Genomic DNA, 13,827 nt, shown 5'->3' with positions numbered 1-13,827 from the left:
TTCCTAACTTTTAGCATCTTATGGTGCCTAGAAACCTACATGGTGCCTAAAAAATAATCTCATAAAAAGGAGGCTCCAAAATCAAGTAGGTGCTCCTTCTATTATGAAGCCTGTGGTTTGGTCACCGTGCACACTAGGGCCACATATAGGACATTTATGAAAACCAAAGAATTGGGGGAATCAATTTTTAGTCACATTTCTCTAGTAAAATCTACTGTGTTCCTTAGAAAAATGTATTAAAATTGAAAATCTGCAAAAAAAATGAAATTTTGAAATTTCACCTACACTTTGTTTTAATTCCTGTGAAACACCTAAAGGGTTAACAAACTTCCAAAATGCTGTTTTGAATACTGTGAGGGGTGCAGTTTTTGAAATGGCATCATTTATGGGGGTGTCTCACATACAAGTCCCTCAAAGTCACATCAGAACTGAACTGGTCCCTAAAAAAATCAGTGTTTGAAATTTTCTTGAAAATTTGAGAATTTGCTATTCATATTTTACGCCTCCTAGTGTCCAAAAAAATGAAAAGGAAGTTGAAATAATGATGGCAACATAAAGTAGACATATGGTCTATGTTAGTTATTAACTATTTTGAGTGGTAAGATTATTTGTCTCACAAGCAGAAAATTTAACATTTTGCAAATTGCTAAATTTTCCATTTTTTTCCGACATTTTGGTATTTTTCACAAAAAAACACAGACTGTATCGACCCAAATTTACCACTAACTTGAAGTACAATGTGTCACGAGAAAACAATCTCAAAATCACTGGGATAAGTAAAAGCAAAAAAAAGTTATCCCCACTTAAGTGATACATGTCAGATTTGAAAAAAAGGGCTCTGTCAGGAACGCAAAAACTGGCTCTGTCAGGAAGGGGTTAATGTAAAATGGACATTACCGATTTCAGGGCGAATTCAATTGTTACTGCCTCCAGATTCCCCGTCTAAAGTGAGGAAAGATTGCCTGGGGCGATATTCAATTGATGCTGGTGGTTATGGTGCTTATTAGTGTTGGCTTCTGCCGCCCCCAGCTGAAATGCTGGCACAAGCAACTAGTTATGCCACAAAAGGCACTAAAGGTGCATACACACGTGCAATTTTGGCTGTGGCAGAAATTGGACTATGCGAATTCCCTTGATCTCCCCAGAACCACAGATTTTGACCATATTACTGTGCGGTTGACTATACATGAACACTTTTGTGTTCTACCGATCTCACAGGACCACGCTTCCGGATCGCAAGCTGTATAGACATATATTTACAATATGTACTAACTTTTCTTCCAATTTTAACTATATAGTAAAAATCGAAAGTACATAAATCGCCATGTGCACTGCAGGGGGGCAGATGTAACATGTGCAGAGAGTTAAATTTGGGTGAGTTTTTTTTTTTTACTTCAAACTGAAATATATATATATATATATATATATATATATATATATATATATATATATATATATATATATATATATATATATATATTTATATTTTCATATTCATTCTAACACCCGCCATCTTTGAAAACCCATGCAGTTCCTGTTCCCTGCCTGGGGTGTCGCTGTCTGCTGTGGTGTATCTAGCACAGGTCTGGTTTGCATATCATTGCTGATATGCAAACCAGACAGGTTTCACCCCATGCAGGGAAGAGGAACTGCATGGGTTTTCAAAGATGGCAGGTGCTAGAATGTACACTACCATATTGCAGTGTAAAAATAAAGCAGCCAGTATTTACCCTGCACAGAAACATAATAACCCACCCAAATCTATCTCTTCATATGTTACATCTGCCCCTTGCAGTGCACATGGTTTTGGCCATTAGAGAGATCATTTGCTTTTACAAGTGAACAAGAATCAGGCCCCGGTTGTATTCACCATAACATTTGAAGGTTGTGTAGTTTCACAGCGCCACTAACGTAGTCAGCATAGTGTCCCTGTCAGCTTAGTGTTCCCGCAAACAGCGTAGTCAGCTTGTGTCTGCAACTGTGTGTATGTTCGCGGCTAACCGGAGCTTACGCAGTTAGCATAGTCAGTCAGCATTGTGTCACCGCTTATTACATTGTGTGGGTTATGGCTGTCGAACCATTGACCTTTTGCTTACTGCCAGAGACACAGACCTGTGTCAATTGCCATCCTATGGAGCTTAATGCAAAGGAGCGTATGTGACGCTGCCACATAAGAGGCTGCAAAAAGAAGGTCAGTCTCCGCGGGGCAAATTGGTTTTGTGAACGTCACCTATACTTTCTGACCCTTCTGCACTTCATATTTTTTTGTGGGCCGAGGAGTTAACAAGTATAAGGTTTTGCGAGTGGCACCTCAAAATCTCCAACAAAACGGCCATTTTGTACAACAACCTGATGCGAAAGGTGTGTACCCTTGATCTTATGGCACAACCCCAATGCCGGATTGGTGGATCTGGAAATATTGTAGAGGTGGACGAAAGTCTATTTGTTCAACGTGTCCTACTACAGCAGTGGCTCTTCGGTGGGATATCATGCGACACCGGTGACTGTTTCTTCACACCAGTGGCCAGCCGTGAGACCCGGACCCGGTCTGCCACAGAAGCACACATTGAGTAGGTACCAGCATCTACACGGAATTTCGGAGTGTGTACAATACACAAGAACGGTACCACCACATGCGCATCAACCACCAGTACAACTTTGTGGACCCAGACGCTGGAGTGCATACACAGAATATTGAGAGGCTCTGGGGCTCCTGCAAATGGAGAAATAAGAGGCAGAGGGGCACTGCACACCAATACCTGGACTCTTACAAGAATTTCTGTGGCGTAAAACACTAGGGGCAGAGGACGCATTCCTGCGTATAATATTACATGCTTTAACTCTCGTCCCAACTGCCAACAAAGCAGCCAAGGATGACGTAGCTGCGTCATCAGCTGCATCTGGAGAAGCTGCTGTCAGGGAAGAATAAATGTTTTTGACCTTTCTGGGACTTATTGTTCTACGGTACTATTTAACATTGATCATTGTTTTCCTTTTTTCTTCTTTAGGTCAGTAAAATCCATTTGACAGTTAACACGTCATTATTATTGTTTCAGATGGATGACTTCACAGGTACAGATGAAGCACCTCTCATTCTTGCCGCCAGCGCACCATCACAGAGGTTTTGGCGATCCGCTCTTCTTCTTGCGCTCCCATCTGCCAAGGAGCGTGGATGCTCACCATGCAATACAAGTCGCAACCACTGGGTGGCTTATACTCCACCAATATAGCGGCAGATTGATATACTGTATCGATGGAACGGTATCGACATTCGTCGAGCGGAGCTAGTTTACACAGTATGAGACGCTCGTGTGTCTCATCCCCGTGAACATCGCTGTGGCTCCAACTGTACTTCTGCTGTGTGCTAGTATAATTGTTGTGTGTGTACTCTGATAATTAATTTTGTCAATGAATATTATTTAACCATTTAAGTGTCCCAGCGCTAACCCTATGTGCTGAGTAGGCAATAAGAAGGAGTAGAGGCTTTCATGAAATCAGCCCTCTCCTAACACATCAGGCGGCATTGACCGCGTATTCAGAGCACAGTACATTAAAGCTAAATTGCACCTTATCTATTTGGCATACAGATAAGGGAACCTGACTATATTAGTGCTATATGGGTAAATTAAAATGTATTTATTCATTAATAGTTTCTTGTATAGCGCACACATATTCCGCAGCACTTTACAGAGAATATTTGATCATTCACATCAGTCCCTGCCCCAGTGGAGTTTACAATCTATATTAAATGAGCTTAAAGCTTAATTTCTCTGGTTTCGGTGGTCCAAAACTGGATTTGTATGGAAGAGGAGACGTTAATCTACCAGAAGATATGAACCCCAAGTTCCAAAAACTTTGAGCCAGAACTGCATTTTTGTGTAAAAAAGTAAATTTTTTTACACAAAAATGCAGATCTGGCTCAAAATTTTTCATTTTCACAAGGAATGAAGGAGACAAAGCACCCCAAAATCTGTGCCACAATTTCTCCCGAGTATGGCAATGCCTCACATGTGACCAAAAAATACCAGTTGGGTGCATGGCAGGACTCAGAAGGGAAGGAGTGATATTTGGATTTTGCAGCACAGATTCTGGTTGAATGACCCCTGAAGCACCCATACAGTGGAACCCCCCCACAAGTGACCCCATTTTGCAAACTACACCCTTCAGGGACTTCATCTAGGGGTATAGTGTACATTTCAAACCCCCAGGGGTTTCACCAATTTTGATACAACTGAGCTGTGAAAATGAAAAATTAAATTTTTTCATTTGCACAGCCCAGTTGTATCAAAATTGGTGAAACCCCTGGGGGTTTGAAATGTACACTATACCCCTAGATGAATTCCCTGAAGGGTGTAGTTTGCAAAATGGGGTCACTTGTGGGGGAGGTTCCTAACTTTTAGCATCTTATGGTGCCTAGAAACCTACATGGTGCCTAAAAAATAATCTCATAAAAAGGAGGCTCCAAAATCAAGTAGGTGCTCCTTCTATTATGAAGCCTGTGGTTTGGTCACCGTGCACACTAGGGCCACATATAGGACATTTATGAAAACCAAAGAATTGGGGGAATCAATTTTTAGTCACATTTCTCTAGTAAAATCTACTGTGTTCCTTAGAAAAATGTATTAAAATTGAAAATCTGCAAAAAAAATGAAATTTTGAAATTTCACCTACACTTTGTTTTAATTCCTGTGAAACACCTAAAGGGTTAACAAACTTCCAAAATGCTGTTTTGAATACTGTGAGGGGTGCAGTTTTTGAAATGGCATCATTTATGGGGGTGTCTCACATACAAGTCCCTCAAAGTCACATCAGAACTGAACTGGTCCCTAAAAAAATCAGTGTTTGAAATTTTCTTGAAAATTTGAGAATTTGCTATTCATATTTTACGCCTCCTAGTGTCCAAAAAAATGAAAAGGAAGTTGAAATAATGATGGCAACATAAAGTAGACATATGGTCTATGTTAGTTATTAACTATTTTGAGTGGTAAGATTATTTGTCTCACAAGCAGAAAATTTAACATTTTGCAAATTGCTAAATTTTCCATTTTTTTCCGACATTTTGGTATTTTTCACAAAAAAACACAGACTGTATCGACCCAAATTTACCACTAACTTGAAGTACAATGTGTCACGAGAAAACAATCTCAAAATCACTGGGATAAGTAAAAGCAAAAAAAAGTTATCCCCACTTAAGTGATACATGTCAGATTTGAAAAAAAGGGCTCTGTCAGGAACGCAAAAACTGGCTCTGTCAGGAAGGGGTTAATGTAAAATGGACATTACCGATTTCAGGGCGAATTCAATTGTTACTGCCTCCAGATTCCCCGTCTAAAGTGAGGAAAGATTGCCTGGGGCGATATTCAATTGATGCTGGTGGTTATGGTGCTTATTAGTGTTGGCTTCTGCCGCCCCCAGCTGAAATGCTGGCACAAGCAACTAGTTATGCCACAAAAGGCACTAAAGGTGCATACACACGTGCAATTTTGGCTGTGGCAGAAATTGGACTATGCGAATTCCCTTGATCTCCCCAGAACCACAGATTTTGACCATATTACTGTGCGGTTGACTATACATGAACACTTTTGTGTTCTACCGATCTCACAGGACCACGCTTCCGGATCGCAAGCTGTATAGACATATATTTACAATATGTACTAACTTTTCTTCCAATTTTAACTATATAGTAAAAATCGAAAGTACATAAATCGCCATGTGCACTGCAGGGGGGCAGATGTAACATGTGCAGAGAGTTAAATTTGGGTGAGTTTTTTTTTTTTACTTCAAACTGAAATATATATATATATATATATATATATATATATATATATATATATATATATATATATATATATATATATATATATATATATATATATATATATATATATATATATTTATATTTTCATATTCATTCTAACACCCGCCATCTTTGAAAACCCATGCAGTTCCTGTTCCCTGCCTGGGGTGTCGCTGTCTGCTGTGGTGTATCTAGCACAGGTCTGGTTTGCATATCATTGCTGATATGCAAACCAGACAGGTTTCACCCCATGCAGGGAAGAGGAACTGCATGGGTTTTCAAAGATGGCAGGTGCTAGAATGTACACTACCATATTGCAGTGTAAAAATAAAGCAGCCAGTATTTACCCTGCACAGAAACATAATAACCCACCCAAATCTATCTCTTCATATGTTACATCTGCCCCTTGCAGTGCACATGGTTTTGGCCATTAGAGAGATCATTTGCTTTTACAAGTGAACAAGAATCAGGCCCCGGTTGTATTCACCATAACATTTGAAGGTTGTGTAGTTTCACAGCGCCACTAACGTAGTCAGCATAGTGTCCCTGTCAGCTTAGTGTTCCCGCAAACAGCGTAGTCAGCTTGTGTCTGCAACTGTGTGTATGTTCGCGGCTAACCGGAGCTTACGCAGTTAGCATAGTCAGTCAGCATTGTGTCACCGCTTATTACATTGTGTGGGTTATGGCTGTCGAACCATTGACCTTTTGCTTACTGCCAGAGACACAGACCTGTGTCAATTGCCATCCTATGGAGCTTAATGCAAAGGAGCGTATGTGACGCTGCCACATAAGAGGCTGCAAAAAGAAGGTCAGTCTCCGCGGGGCAAATTGGTTTTGTGAACGTCACCTATACTTTCTGACCCTTCTGCACTTCATATTTTTTTGTGGGCCGAGGAGTTAACAAGTATAAGGTTTTGCGAGTGGCACCTCAAAATCTCCAACAAAACGGCCATTTTGTACAACAACCTGATGCGAAAGGTGTGTACCCTTGATCTTATGGCACAACCCCAATGCCGGATTGGTGGATCTGGAAATATTGTAGAGGTGGACGAAAGTCTATTTGTTCAACGTGTCCTACTACAGCAGTGGCTCTTCGGTGGGATATCATGCGACACCGGTGACTGTTTCTTCACACCAGTGGCCAGCCGTGAGACCCGGACCCGGTCTGCCACAGAAGCACACATTGAGTAGGTACCAGCATCTACACGGAATTTCGGAGTGTGTACAATACACAAGAACGGTACCACCACATGCGCATCAACCACCAGTACAACTTTGTGGACCCAGACGCTGGAGTGCATACACAGAATATTGAGAGGCTCTGGGGCTCCTGCAAATGGAGAAATAAGAGGCAGAGGGGCACTGCACACCAATACCTGGACTCTTACAAGAATTTCTGTGGCGTAAAACACTAGGGGCAGAGGACGCATTCCTGCGTATAATATTACATGCTTTAACTCTCGTCCCAACTGCCAACAAAGCAGCCAAGGATGACGTAGCTGCGTCATCAGCTGCATCTGGAGAAGCTGCTGTCAGGGAAGAATAAATGTTTTTGACCTTTCTGGGACTTATTGTTCTACGGTACTATTTAACATTGATCATTGTTTTCCTTTTTTCTTCTTTAGGTCAGTAAAATCCATTTGACAGTTAACACGTCATTATTATTGTTTCAGATGGATGACTTCACAGGTACAGATGAAGCACCTCTCATTCTTGCCGCCAGCGCACCATCACAGAGGTTTTGGCGATCCGCTCTTCTTCTTGCGCTCCCATCTGCCAAGGAGCGTGGATGCTCACCATGCAATACAAGTCGCAACCACTGGGTGGCTTATACTCCACCAATATAGCGGCAGATTGATATACTGTATCGATGGAACGGTATCGACATTCGTCGAGCGGAGCTAGTTTACACAGTATGAGACGCTCGTGTGTCTCATCCCCGTGAACATCGCTGTGGCTCCAACTGTACTTCTGCTGTGTGCTAGTATAATTGTTGTGTGTGTACTCTGATAATTAATTTTGTCAATGAATATTATTTAACCATTTAAGTGTCCCAGCGCTAACCCTATGTGCTGAGTAGGCAATAAGAAGGAGTAGAGGCTTTCATGAAATCAGCCCTCTCCTAACACATCAGGCGGCATTGACCGCGTATTCAGAGCACAGTACATTAAAGCTAAATTGCACCTTATCTATTTGGCATACAGATAAGGGAACCTGACTATATTAGTGCTATATGGGTAAATTAAAATGTATTTATTCATTAATAGTTTCTTGTATAGCGCACACATATTCCGCAGCACTTTACAGAGAATATTTGATCATTCACATCAGTCCCTGCCCCAGTGGAGTTTACAATCTATATTAAATGAGCTTAAAGCTTAATTTCTCTGGTTTCGGTGGTCCAAAACTGGATTTGTATGGAAGAGGAGACGTTAATCTACCAGAAGATATGAACCCCAAGTTCCCGAGACCCCCGCAAAGGGTAACTGCAAACATCAGAACCCATGGTGGGTCTGAATTAACAGGTCCATTCTAGTCAATGGGGGAAATTTTGTGTCTATTTTGCACCCTGATATCTCCGGTTCTAGGTGTCCTAGAGACTTGAGACTGGTAACATATGAAAGCGGAGACTTTTGGCTTACAGAGTAGACTAAGTAGTTTATATGACATCAGTAAGGGAAGCAGCAAGCATCCGTATTTAGGGTCCACTCCAATTGCCCACCTACTATAGCTCATTACTACTGAATACCGCATATAGGAAATACTGTATAGAGAGGCTAAAGACAGTGTTTTTGCATCCAAGAACTTAGGGAGGAGCTTTTATCTATCCCCATTAAACTTCTAGAGATATCACTTATAGCTGTAAAATGTTACAGTACAATGCAATAAAAGCTGTTCCTGTCTGTGCAGACGCACGGAAATCTTTATAGGGAGGCAAGATTTTTTTTTTGTGACCTACAGTACTATAGCTGTGTTTAAAAAAAAAAAAAAAAATAAAAAAAAAATAAAAAAAAAAAATTATCCCTTTATGAATCAAACTCAGGCATACTGTAAAACATGCAGAGTGGCACGCCTATCCACTACTTTACAACACTTGACAAGAGCGGCCAGACTTCCAATCCTAGCGCCTTTTGACCAAAACAATGAGACGCATTAGCGTCCGTGCCCATGCAGACGCACGGAAAGGTTACTAGGGAGGCAGGAGTTAGTGTGAAAAAATAAGTTCTCTTTAATAATCAAACTCAGACATACTGTACTTTAATGTACAACATGTAGAGCGGCACGCTTATGCACTAGCCTACACACTGATAAGAGCTGTCTATCTACAGTACTGTAGCTTACTGGACAGTACAGTAGTAGCAAAGTAATTCCTGCGCTACAGAGCCTTTTAATACTGTAGTTACTTCATGCACATGCTGCAGCACACATTTCACGCATGCGCAGTGAAGATTTCAAAAAGTGGCACCTGGTGGATGATCACTGGAATTGCACTCATCCGCCAAATCGCCAAGCTGTTAAAATGTTTTGCGATGCCTTGTGCCGAGGGCCGCCATGGTGGGCTGGCGGTAGAACCGCCATGAGTAGGCTGAATGAGCGGCGCTACTGTGTCTGAATGTGTTCCTGAAACACCACCACTATCCACATAAGCATGGCGAGCGCAGCGAGACCCACGAGGGGACGCGGCACATGTCCTCCCAATCTGTTCATACCCCCACGTTGGTGTTTAGTTAATTTTATAAAGTGTGGCGAGCGTAGCGATCCCCACGAGGGGGTGCGGAAAACTTGATGTGTATTAAGTGTACGCTCGCCACTCTTCAGGCTCGCAACACTTTATAAAATAAACTCTGCGCCGACGTGGATTGAGGGGGTTATGAACAGGTTGGGAGGATGCATACTGGGTCCGCTCGTCACGCTTTGGGCTGACGTGGACAGTGGGGTGAAGGCAATTGCCAGTATGTAACATGGAGCACTGGCAAATGCATCCTTTATTGTGCATGAGACACACTTGCACCCATGCCCCCCTTTGTGCACGAAGCGCACATGCTACCGGACCCCTAACCCTGACCTCTCCCTAAAGTGGACACGGGCAGGGTTGCTGTACCCTGCTGCACTAATTACGGAGACGCATCCCAGGCAGATGGGAGCGCCTCTCCACCGGCAACCCCATGATCGCTTCCTCACTAGGCTTGCCAGGGACAGAGCTGCAGCTCGCGGGGACAGAATGGTGACTACGCTGCCTGACGGGGACACTACACTGGGCTGCCATTGGCCTATGCTGACAACGTAGCGTAGCGTGGGGCAGTGAAACTACACAAGTACCCAATTGAATCCCCCCCAATTTTTAAATAAAGTTACAAATGGTATCTATATGGCTGACAGACAATGTCTAGGTCGACAGTCAATAGATGGTTCACCTGGCCAAAAGGGGGTGTGGATTGTATTAAAAATCGACCACACTTAGGTCCACAGTCATTTAGTCGACACCGTTGGGTCGACAGGCGGCAAGGTCGACATGAGTTTTTTTCACTTTTTTTTTTACCCGAATGTCGACACTGTTGGAAGTTAACCGCAGCCGCTCGCTGCGCTCGGCACACTATTTTTTTTCCTCCCACCATTCTCCAGCGTGTACGCACTACGCAAGCATGTATGGCTGGGGAGCTCATCTGTTGCAAAGGAGTTGTCAGGGGTTTTAGGTCCCCTTAAAGGAAACGAGAGCTGTCTGGCTAGCAATATGCCATATTCAGAAAGATATAATTGGAATTCATCTGGAAATCTTCTCAGACAATATGTCAGTAGTAGTGTATATAAAGCGACAAGGTGGAACCAAAGTTCAGCCATCATGAGGGAAGTTCATTATCGACTGCGCAGAAAGTCATCTAAAATCTCTGGTAGCATTGAATGTTCCGGGGAAAGACAATGTGGTCGCGGACTATTTGAGCAGTAACATGCTGTGTCCAGGAGAGTGGGAATTAGAAGATTCAGTATTCCAATTGATAGTAAGCAAATTTGGGCTTCCCAAGATAGACTTGATGGTGACGGCCAGGAATGCGAAGCTGAAGCTCTTCTTCTCCCGTTACAATGAAGTGGGTGCCTGTGGCAGAATTTTTTCCCCCAGAAGTGGAGTTTCAGCATGGCCTATGTTTTTCCTCCTTTCTCCCTCATTTCCAAGGTGTTGAAAAAGATTCTGGAAGACCAGGCGCAAGTGGTCATAGTTCTACCCTTTTGACCAAGAAGGTTATGGTTCCCGACGATGCTGAGAATGGCAGTCAGGGAACCTCTGAAGCTACTGATAGTGCAGAACCTGTTGTGCCAGGGACCTTTACAATATAGAAATCCGCAGAATCTTTCGCCCTCTTCAGTCATTAGTCGCATCTTCAGTTTGATTGTGCAAGTAAATCAGTATGATGATAGAACCAGAAATGTTCATCACTTTGCACAGTATGTATGGACTACCTACAGATATAGCCGATATATCAGTGCTATACATGTCGCTTTAAATATAATGACAAGAAGGCGTGGGAAGTACCCATCGTCAAGTAACTCCTTTTAGGCATGATTAGAGTCATGCCTATTAAACATATACCTGGCAGTGACTGGTTACAAGTCAAAGGAAAAACCTTGGTTGTATGTAGGGTCATGGACCCAAGACTGTCAAACATCCCTGCTATGTACTAAAAGTAAGTCAGACATATATCCCTGATAGTTCCTTGCACAGCATTTTGGAGGAGTCTTCCACACAATGGGCCTTATTTTAGTTCACTCTTTCTGACAAAATCCTTCTTAGATGGACAAAACCATGTGCACTGCAGGGGGGCAGATGTAAAATGTGCAGAGAGAATTAGATTTGGGTGAGTTATTTTGTTTCTGTGCAGGGTAAATACTGGCTGTTTTATTTTTACACTGCAATATAGATCTCACTTTGAAGTAAAACCCCACCCAAATCTAATTCTCTCTGCACATTTTACATCTACCCCACCTGCAGTGCACATGGTTTTGTCCATCTAAGAAGGATTTTGTCAGAAAGAGTGAACTAGAATAACCCCCAATATCAACATGATATTGGGAAAGTCAACCAACAATTTTTACCAATGTTATGTATAGTTGTATTTAACATGTCCATGTAAGACCTCAAAGTCAATGTCAGAAGGTCTACTTTCGCAATATCAATATATTGGGCACGTCAACCTAAATCTGACATTCAGAATGTGTCAACATTCTGAAGGTTGACATTTTGTATGACATCTTATGAAATATACAAAAGAAAAAAAATTCCTGAATATTTAGTCAACAATAGAAGTGGAACCAGAGGTATTTCCATAGAATGAAGAATAAAATGTATAGCAAAAGTAACAAAAAAAACCAGTCTTATCAAAACAGCGAAAAAGGCAAACATTATAAAAACATTTAAGTTGCCTACAATAACCAGATGAAACTTCATTGTATCATTTGCAACTATAGTAGGTAAGCATTTACATACACACCTAAACTGTTCATGAGCTGTGTAAATACTATGAAATGAAGTGAATCACATACAGTAAATTGTTGAGCAGGATCTGGATTCATGAAATACTGTCACCACTTATGTTCCATAAATCATTAGCCAAAGAGGAAATGCAGGTTTAACCAGTTGAGCAGCAACCTACAGTAACACCACACATCTATCATACCATGCACTCCAGAAGCTATATGGCTATTCAAAAAGCATGGAATATAAATGAGCCACTTTGATAAACAGACTGCCACAATAAACAAACATTCTCATTGTTGAACAAGTTTTTTTCACTCCATGTAAAATAAAATCATAGCCAAGGTGATACAATGACAATATAATCTTGCAAAATTAAGCCCTGTACACACCGGGTGATTCCGGCCACTGCTGGCAGAAAAATAGAGATGCCAGTGGTGGGTGGGCGGCTAGTGTCATTAATAACCTGCGGGAGGGTGCATCATTCATCATGGGGGATCTAATAACGCTCCCTCTCAAAATATAATTCATTATATCTCAGTGTGTACACACCTAGACCTAAAGTAATTACAAAATTATCACCTTACAACAGGTCCTGAAATGGTTTGCAATTTCCCTCTCCCCAAAACTCACAAAATTCAGCTGCAGTACTGAATATTGCCTTATTTTCCATTCCTGTAAAGTTGATAAGCTTTTAGAGTAGTAGTCATGATGGTCTACATTTGTCTTGCACTAAGAAAAATGGGTTAGAGCTACAATATATAAACACAAGAAGCTCAAATGACTAGTTATACCACTCACCATGTGTGCTGTGATTTCATTGGCCATACCTAGTGTGTAAACCAACCAACCAATCTTTGAATGTTTGGTAAATGGGAGATGAGAGTGCTGCAAAACAAAAGATGTTCCGCCCTCCTGAAACTGCTACATGTAGAAAATAAATTACAGATTAGATACCGACAGTCAGGCATGGTCAGTGCATTTATAGACAGAACTTTTTAATCTGTCATTTCATCTAAAAAAAAAAAAAAAAAAACTAGTTACAGTAAATCCTTCATTCAACTTGTATAGAGAAAGTTATAACTAGCAGCTGTTCTATTCTGCCCCATATTGTCAATGTACAGAGAAAACCATAACCAATTCCCCAAGCTCTCACCAAGGTATTATTAAAGAGGACAATTCCTTTAAGCATAACATGGATTTACGGCCATTCACTGAAGCTGCCCCAAGCACTAGACGAGAGAGTATTGACACTAGTTAATAATTAAGTTAGAAGAGAGTGATGTACTGTATATTTATATTTTTGGGGAAGTTGCCATTTATCTTGATCAAGCTAAAAAGGATAGTAGGAAAATAGTGAGATTTAGCACTGCCTCATCTTAGTGACGTCTTGTGTTGAGAACTATGACTAAGTTCTCATGAAAATGGATGTAGTCTATAGGAGAAGACTGAAAAAGAACCAAAAAGGTTTTTGGGGCACGCTTGATATAATACAATGCAGTTAAGTGGATGTACATATGCTGTAACAATAAAACATAACTTTTAATAGAAGCTTGGTTAATAA

General features: G+C 41.4%; 1 protein-coding gene across 3 annotated transcripts in view; it reads right to left on the bottom strand.

Moving 5' to 3' along the window:
- RFFL (ring finger and FYVE like domain containing E3 ubiquitin protein ligase) overlaps positions 1-13,827 on the bottom strand; it is a 91,613-nt gene that overhangs the window by 65,631 nt on the left and 12,155 nt on the right. Inside the window, exon 2 of one of the 3 annotated variants that reach the window (XM_083174033.1) lies at positions 13,065-13,187. The exons of the other annotated variants lie outside the window; for them this stretch is intronic. The gene's annotated coding sequence lies outside the window, so the exon portion shown is untranslated. The remainder of the gene's footprint in view (positions 1-13,064; positions 13,188-13,827) is intronic. 3 annotated transcript variants of the gene reach the window in all.

Source organism: Crinia signifera, chromosome 2, assembly GCF_055691185.1.
Source record: "Crinia signifera chromosome 2, ASM5569118v1, whole genome shotgun sequence".
NCBI classification, from domain to species: Eukaryota; Metazoa; Chordata; class Amphibia; order Anura; family Myobatrachidae; genus Crinia; species Crinia signifera.
Note: the sequence above shows the minus strand (reverse complement) of the source record. Positions and strands in the feature narration are given on the sequence as shown.